At 32.1% G+C, this 7,500-nt stretch overlaps 1 protein-coding gene and 1 long non-coding RNA gene across 3 annotated transcripts in view; both read right to left on the bottom strand.

The window, feature by feature from the left end:
- The window catches only part of LOC135224990 (uncharacterized), an 82,464-nt gene extending 80,042 nt beyond the window's left edge, over window positions 1–2,422 (bottom strand). Inside the window, exon 1 of the long non-coding RNA XR_010316861.1 lies at window positions 2,293–2,422. This is a non-coding gene — a long non-coding RNA (uncharacterized LOC135224990). The remainder of the gene's footprint in view (window positions 1–2,292) is intronic.
- LOC135224489 (regulating synaptic membrane exocytosis protein 2-like) overlaps window positions 1–7,500 on the bottom strand; it is a 418,548-nt gene that overhangs the window by 245,934 nt on the left and 165,114 nt on the right. The gene's annotated exons all lie outside the window — the stretch shown is intronic.

The raw sequence follows: 7,500 nt of genomic DNA, 5'->3' as shown, positions 1-7,500 counted from the left end.
GAAAAAAAAAAAATTTGAAATATAGAATCGCATCCTTCTACAAAACTCTACTATTTTCCTTCTACAGAACTCTACTCTTTTCCTTCTACAAAACTCTACTCTTTTCCTTTTACAAAACTCTATTCTTTTCCTTCTACAAAACTCTACTCTTTTCCTTCTACAAAACTCTACTCTTTTCCTTTTACAAAACTATTCTTTTCCTTCAACAAAGCTCTACTCTTTTCCTTCTACAAAACTCTTCTCTTTTCCTTCTACAAAACTCTACTCGTTTCCTTCTACAAAAGTACTCTTTTCCTTTAGCATCCTTTGGGAATCCTGGCGTATGTGGTCATCTCAGAGCAATCCTTTTTACCTGCAGGAATGTCGGGGATTATCTGTTTACCAATGAGATTTGGGACTCTCGTGAGCTGCTTTGTATGCTCAGATTTTCCCAACTAGTTTTAAACGAACAAATAAATTATATTTCATTTCCATAACCTCAGTAAGTATCTATATATTTAGTTGCTATTATGAAGAGCATAATCTTCGAAATATACCTCATTAAAAAGGTAAATATTAAGATGCAGATATTCCAGTAAAGTTTTCTTTAGGAAAAGACGAAAAGTAATTAGATAGCATTGGCTATTTGAACTAAGAAATAACTTTACATAGCATTTATGGACAGTTATCCAGAAGAGATGTTCTTAAATAAGCGAATGCATAGCTTGGCTTCATTTATACTTTAGAAATACATATTAATGGATTGTTTATGGTTAATAAAATACCCATAATCCTTTTAAGCGGAATTCGAATAATGTACGCAAATAAACAAAGGACGAGTAATCACAAGAAACATTCCTAAATAACCTAAAGTATAGGCGACCCCCTTTATATTTTAAACAAACTTTTATGGATTCTCTGTGGATAATGAAATACTCAAGAGTCATTTTAAGGGATATTAGAACAACCTACCGAAACAAAGCCGTATGCATATTTTCCTCTTCTCTAGAATATATATTATTTGCTTGGCAAATAATATATATTCTAGACAAAGGATGCATTTTCAAGGCAAATTATGCATAAAAGTTATATAAAACCAAGTCTTCATAATTCCTAAGGGTGACTTTCATTTGTCGCAATGCAAGTAAAACATTACGAAAAATAACGCTTGAATTTTAAGTATGAGACTGATTTAGAAATTTTAAGTAAAAGATTGACTTTTAAGAAAGGTACATCATCTTTGACATGGAGATATACGTTTTATTTGCTATTCAGGTACACGTTCATCGGTCCAGCTCATATGAATTTCACTCTCGGGATTTTATTTCAAAAGAAATATATGACCTTTTTATTTTGTCTTCATAAGAAAATATGAGAATAATTTCTTTCGAAAAAAAAATTCATGAAAAGCAATAGTGAACTTTAATATTCATGAAGTGTCTATTGCAAGAAAGTATAGCCAATTGGAAAGCACCAAATATATATATATAAGATATATATATATTATATATATATAAGTATAATATATATATATATATATATATATATATTATATGTATACATATATATATATATATATATATATATATATATATATATCAATTCAAGCTACAAATGTCCTTTAATATCTAAATCACTTTACCTCCCAAATGATATATTTTCATATATGTACCGAAGGGGAATTTTTAAGTTGATAACAATTTCGTCCCCCATGGGATCGAACCACCGTCCAGGTGGACGGGGACGAAATCAGGACAATCAGTGACGCTATCCAATCGGCCAACAGAGACGCGTCTCTGTTGGCCGATTGGATAGCGTCACTGATTGTCCTGATTTCGTCCCCGTCACCTGGACGGTGGTTCGATCCCATGGGGGGACGAAATTGTTATCAACTTAAAAATTCCCCTTCGGTACATATATGAAAATATATCATTGGGAGGTAAAGTGAATTTAGATATTAAAGGACATTTGTAGCTTGAATTGATATATAAATGGATCACGGTTTCGATGTGATAATTATTTATATATATATATAGTATATATATATATATATATATATATATATATTTATATTATATATATATATATATATATTTATATATATATATATATATATATATGATATATATATATATCATATATATATACTATTATATATTAAAACTTACGAAGTTTAATAATCCCACAAAGAAATCTCTTCCTGTTTACTTTATATTTTTAAATCACAGAACAAAAACGTAACTCACCACTCAAATAAGGCACGGTAGTTATTGCCGATTCTAATTGATATAAATTCTTATACTATATTCTTACTCTTTGACGTTTCTTTCCACTCCTCCCAGGCTGGTGGCTGGGGACGATTCGTTGGAGCATATAATACTTTGTCGAGACGTCCCTCCTGATTTGGTATTGTGTCTCTCAGATCCTGAATTCGCATTGCTTCTCCCTGATTACTCGGCCGGTGACGCGAGGAGACTAGAGGAATGAAGCTAGTGAGCTAATGAAGACGTGAAGAAGCACACACATGCACACACACATGCACACACACACACACACATGTGGGTTGATGATAAAAAGAAACGACAGAAAACTTGAGTAAACAAGAGAAGAAGGGGTGAAAAGAAAGATCTGGCGGTTACGTTAAAATGAAGGATCAACAGAATGAAAAGTGATAAATTTCAATGATGACGAGAATATTTATGGTAAAATCAAATTATGGACTCTCGCAGAAGACTAGGAATTTCCTTAAAAGAGAAAAAAATACCTTATTCAAATTAAAATAGAAATCTACTTTGCAGTAACAAAAAGGTGGCAGAAAAAACAGAAAGCACGAGAAATTAAGACTAAAAATAAAAATAAACGAACCAGTAACCAATTTAATCTTCTAGGTTAAGGTTTGAAAAATACTCATTACTTCTCCGAAGGAACTTTCAATGAATAAAGGTGATTTCATTAACCTTTGAATAATAATATTACCTGACGGGATGTTTTGCTGAACAGAGGTATCGTATGTCAGTAGCAGAGCACCTCTACTGATATTTGATCGTCATTCTTTTGTAAGTATGTTTGTTTATAGTTGAATTAGCCACGGTAATAACCTGAAACTAATGCGCGGTTGGTTGACATGTTAGATGAATCTTCTTGGTTTTTCAATGTTTATATCGTAAATAATATAATATATATAATATATATATATATATATATATATATATATATATATATATATAGTGTGTGTGTGTGTGTGTGTGTGTGTGTGTGTGTGTGTGTGCGTGGTGTGTGTGTGTATGTGTATATAAATGTATATGTGACATATATATATACATATATATATATATATATATATATATATATATATATATATATATATATATATATATAATATATATTATATATATATATAGATAGATAGATAGATATATATATATTATCATCATCATCATCATCATCAACACACAATCAAGGATGCCACAGAAATAAATTTCTGCCTCACTTCGGGGTCGAACTTAGGTCTCCCTAATGACAGGCAAGGGCGCTACTAAATTTCTCCCACAAGTCATAACAGAAGTTGGACCCTAAGTACTTCTCTACCTGGATTTTCTGTGTGTGTGTGTGTACGTGTGTATTTTTGAGTGTATGGATGTGTGCGTGTGTGTTTGCATGGGCATGACTTTGTTTCTAGTATCTGTTTTATCTAAAAAGGCATTTTCTTTTCGAACAGGAATTACAACCTAATTGTAAAGGACCAATATTCAGTAAGAAGCTACGAGTAAATCTGCTTTACACTCATTGCTCATACGTACCACAATTGTATATAAAAAATTACACTATTGTTGAACAATGTATCGACGACACTCATTAATTTACTTAAAACTTCACAAATGACTTGGGGCTTCGTCTCCATTTTCTTTTAGGGCATGAATGCCCAAACAGTTATTGGTGTGCGACAGAGCTATTCACGCTTGGAGTTTATTTATAAAGGAAATCTATCAAGTGATGCACAGCTCATTTTGAATTCATATTACATATGATTTTTGTTTGGGGGTTTCTATTCATGATGCTGGTGTGGTCCAGAGGGCTACGTTTGCGTTTTAAAGTCCTCCTCATTACTACAAATAGGCAGGTTGAACTATAGATAAGAGGTAGGCAGGGCAATATATACATAAAAAGTAAGGTAGTCTATACAATATTCCAATAGCTAGGTAACAGACACTTTTTAATGTATATGTAGAAATCGCAAGTGAATACATAGGCAAGTGGCGGACATGGCAATGTGGATACGAAGACTATATGTTTAGGTATGGCTAAATACCAGCTACGTTTAAAGACAGGTTGTGGGTATATAGAACAATCTATAAAGAAGCAGATTTATACTAAGACGGAATAGCAACTGCAAACGGGTGGCGAATTGGGCATGAAATATTATATCTTTTTTTCCTATTCAAACATAAAATAATAAAACCCTATTTACATATAACATGCGTGTTCAGCTGAGTATCATAAAAGATTAAAGGTCCTTTGGTACTATCCTACCTTTATATCCCTTTCCCTTAAACATCATTTTTCTTATTGAGTTTCAGTTTTTTCCTTTTTACTTAACTCAGACTCGGTCTTCCTCCATCTCCTGCTAATTAGGAAAATCTTTACTCCCTTTCTATTTCAACTACCCTTCCTTCCATTTATTTTCCATATGATTCCCTTTCATTTTCCTTTTTATGCCCCGTTTTATTCCAGGCTTCTGGTCTCATCTCACAGCCATTTTCAGTTACCCTCCACTTACTATTTTGCCCTCCTCCTTCCCTCTAATTTTTTCCTCTTTTCGTCCTCATGGCTTTCTCCCCTCTGCGTCCACCCTTCTCTTTTCCCTTCAAGTCTTCTCAAAAGAAACCCTCTGCCTTGACAAGGCTGGAAATCATGGAGGATTTTTCAGATTGATTTCAGGGTCCACAGTGCCATGATTCTGCCTTTTATAATGCAACATTAGTGAATTCTCCTTATTGTGGCTGTAAAACTTGGTTTCTTCCATTTTTTTTTATTTGCACCTTTTTCATAGATGATAATATATTCCAACATACAGACAAAGAAATTGTCTTTTACTCTACTCTTGATTTTTTCACAAGTTTCAATAAGTTTGAATTCAGTTAGTTATAGATTTAAAGAATACATCGGTATTAATATTGATTTAAAGTTAAACTATTTCAATTAAAAATAAGGATTTAAAGAAGATGAACTACACAGTGTAGGCACCATTTTTGTGGTAACATAATGAATAAATAAGATTAATTATAACATTTCTGTGATCCTGTTATTTCTAAGTAATCAAACTCGAGCAATGTTAAGACATTTGATTATGTTTAGACATAATTTCATATTCGTAAAATCTATCGCATACGCGAACATTTGCCTATATCCTATGTAAAACAGGTACGAAAATAAAAATCATAACATAATAAATATCGTCTTACAAAACATCACACAAATGAATCACGGACCCCCCCCGACAATAAAATTCAAATAAAAATATGGAGAATGGGAAGGAAAAATACCCTCTTTTAAAAACATGACCTGAATGAATAATGAATTTCGGGGCTGCAGAAAATACTAGACGCTCCCTTGTAAAACCACGGGCGGGGTGAGGGGGGTGGGGGGTGGGGGGGGGGGGGCGAAGGGAAATTCTGTGAAATATTCTGGTAATTGAATCACCGAGAGCGGAGCTCATTTAAAATGCGAATGATCTAAGTAAGAGCGAGGGGGGAACATTCGTTCGCAAATTTCGTTCCAAAAAGTTATGTCATTTTCAGCAAAGAATATTATGAACCCTCGACTTATTTTTTCTCGTCTGGTTATTTATGTTATGAGACGTCCAATTTTAGCGTTGTTCTGTCAAGCACCAGAAGGTGAATTTCTAAGGGTTTTCTTGTTCAACATCTCATGTTTGTTAAACTATGTTGACTTTTTAAGGGGGAATTCTGTAATAGGTTTACAACTCGTAAGTTTGCTCTTCTCTCTCTCTCTCTTCTCTCTTTCTCTCTCTCTCTCTCTCTCTCTCTCTCTCTCTCTCTCCTATTTTTTTTTACCGAGTCATGTAATATACTCTTTATCCTCATTCTTACTTTTACGACTGGCTATTTTGGTTTTATTACGTATCATTTGTTACCTACATTCTCTCTCTCTCTCTCTCTCTCTCTCTCTCTCTCTCTCTCCCAAACATATATACACAAACATACATATCATGTACATACACACAGACATATATACACTGTATATATATATAAAATATATATATATATATATAGATATATATATATATATATATATATATATATATATATATATCTATATCTATATATATATAATATATATATATATATATATATATATATATATATATATATACAGTGTATATATGTCTGTGTGTATGTACATGATATGTATGTTTGTGTATATTATATATATATATATATATATATATATATATATATATATATATATATATATGATATATATATATATATGTGTGTGTTTGTGTGTGTGTGTGTGCGCGTGTGTGTGTGTAAAATTCATGTGCACTCTACCATAGTAAAACTAATCCGAAGTTATTTGCCAGGCTAGTGACATATCACCCATATTTATATCCTCAATCAAGATGGGGAACTGTTACGTAAAAGAGGCAGAAAATGCGAGAGAATCAGAATGATTCCGAAGCAACTATGGATGAGGTGCACTGAGCATGTCTAATTGATGAGGGGTCGCTGGTCGTCATTTTAAGCTGACTCGGTTTTATATGATGAACTTCAAATTAAATTGATGAATTGCTTACTGACTGACTCTCTCTCTCTCTCTCTCTCTCTCTCTCTCTCTCTCTCTCTCTCTCTCTCCGTGATTATTAGAAATCACGTATTATGAATATTACATAAGCTGAAGGGTAGGACTTGAGGAAACATGTTGAGAATAGTAATTGGTATTTGGACCATGAAATATATTCACATTTTCTATCTAAATGGATCTGCCTGTAGTTCAGAAGTCTTTGTTCCTTTCTCTTTGTGAATGTTTAAATCTCTCTAAGGTTATTTAAGTGTCACCAAAGCTTCATTGTTTACTACCGAATAGTTTAGCTCACTATTGTAAATTCATTTTTATATAAAAACTTCTATTCGTCATTGACACTTTGAGCAACGCACGGAATGTAATAGCTTTCATCACACGACGTTTACAAATGAAGATCAAAGGTGTTCACGAGAATAGCTGTCTGAGATATTACAGTATTCACTTAAAATAAGAAATCTAGGATTCTTGTTTATGAGACTTTATCGCTGCAGTTATTGAAGTCTTTGAAAACTTTACATTATGGAAACTATACATAGATAAGATAAGATGGCATATGTATATATCTATATCTATATATATAGATTATATTATCATATATATATATATATTATTAATACAATATATTATAGTTATAATATATAACAATATTTAACATTTAATATATTATATATATATATATATCTTATTAGATATATA

The sequence above is a fragment of the Macrobrachium nipponense genome, chromosome 12 (genome assembly GCF_015104395.2).
Source record: "Macrobrachium nipponense isolate FS-2020 chromosome 12, ASM1510439v2, whole genome shotgun sequence".
Lineage (NCBI taxonomy): Eukaryota > Metazoa > Arthropoda > Malacostraca > Decapoda > Palaemonidae > Macrobrachium > Macrobrachium nipponense.
Note: the sequence above shows the minus strand (reverse complement) of the source record. Positions and strands in the feature narration are given on the sequence as shown.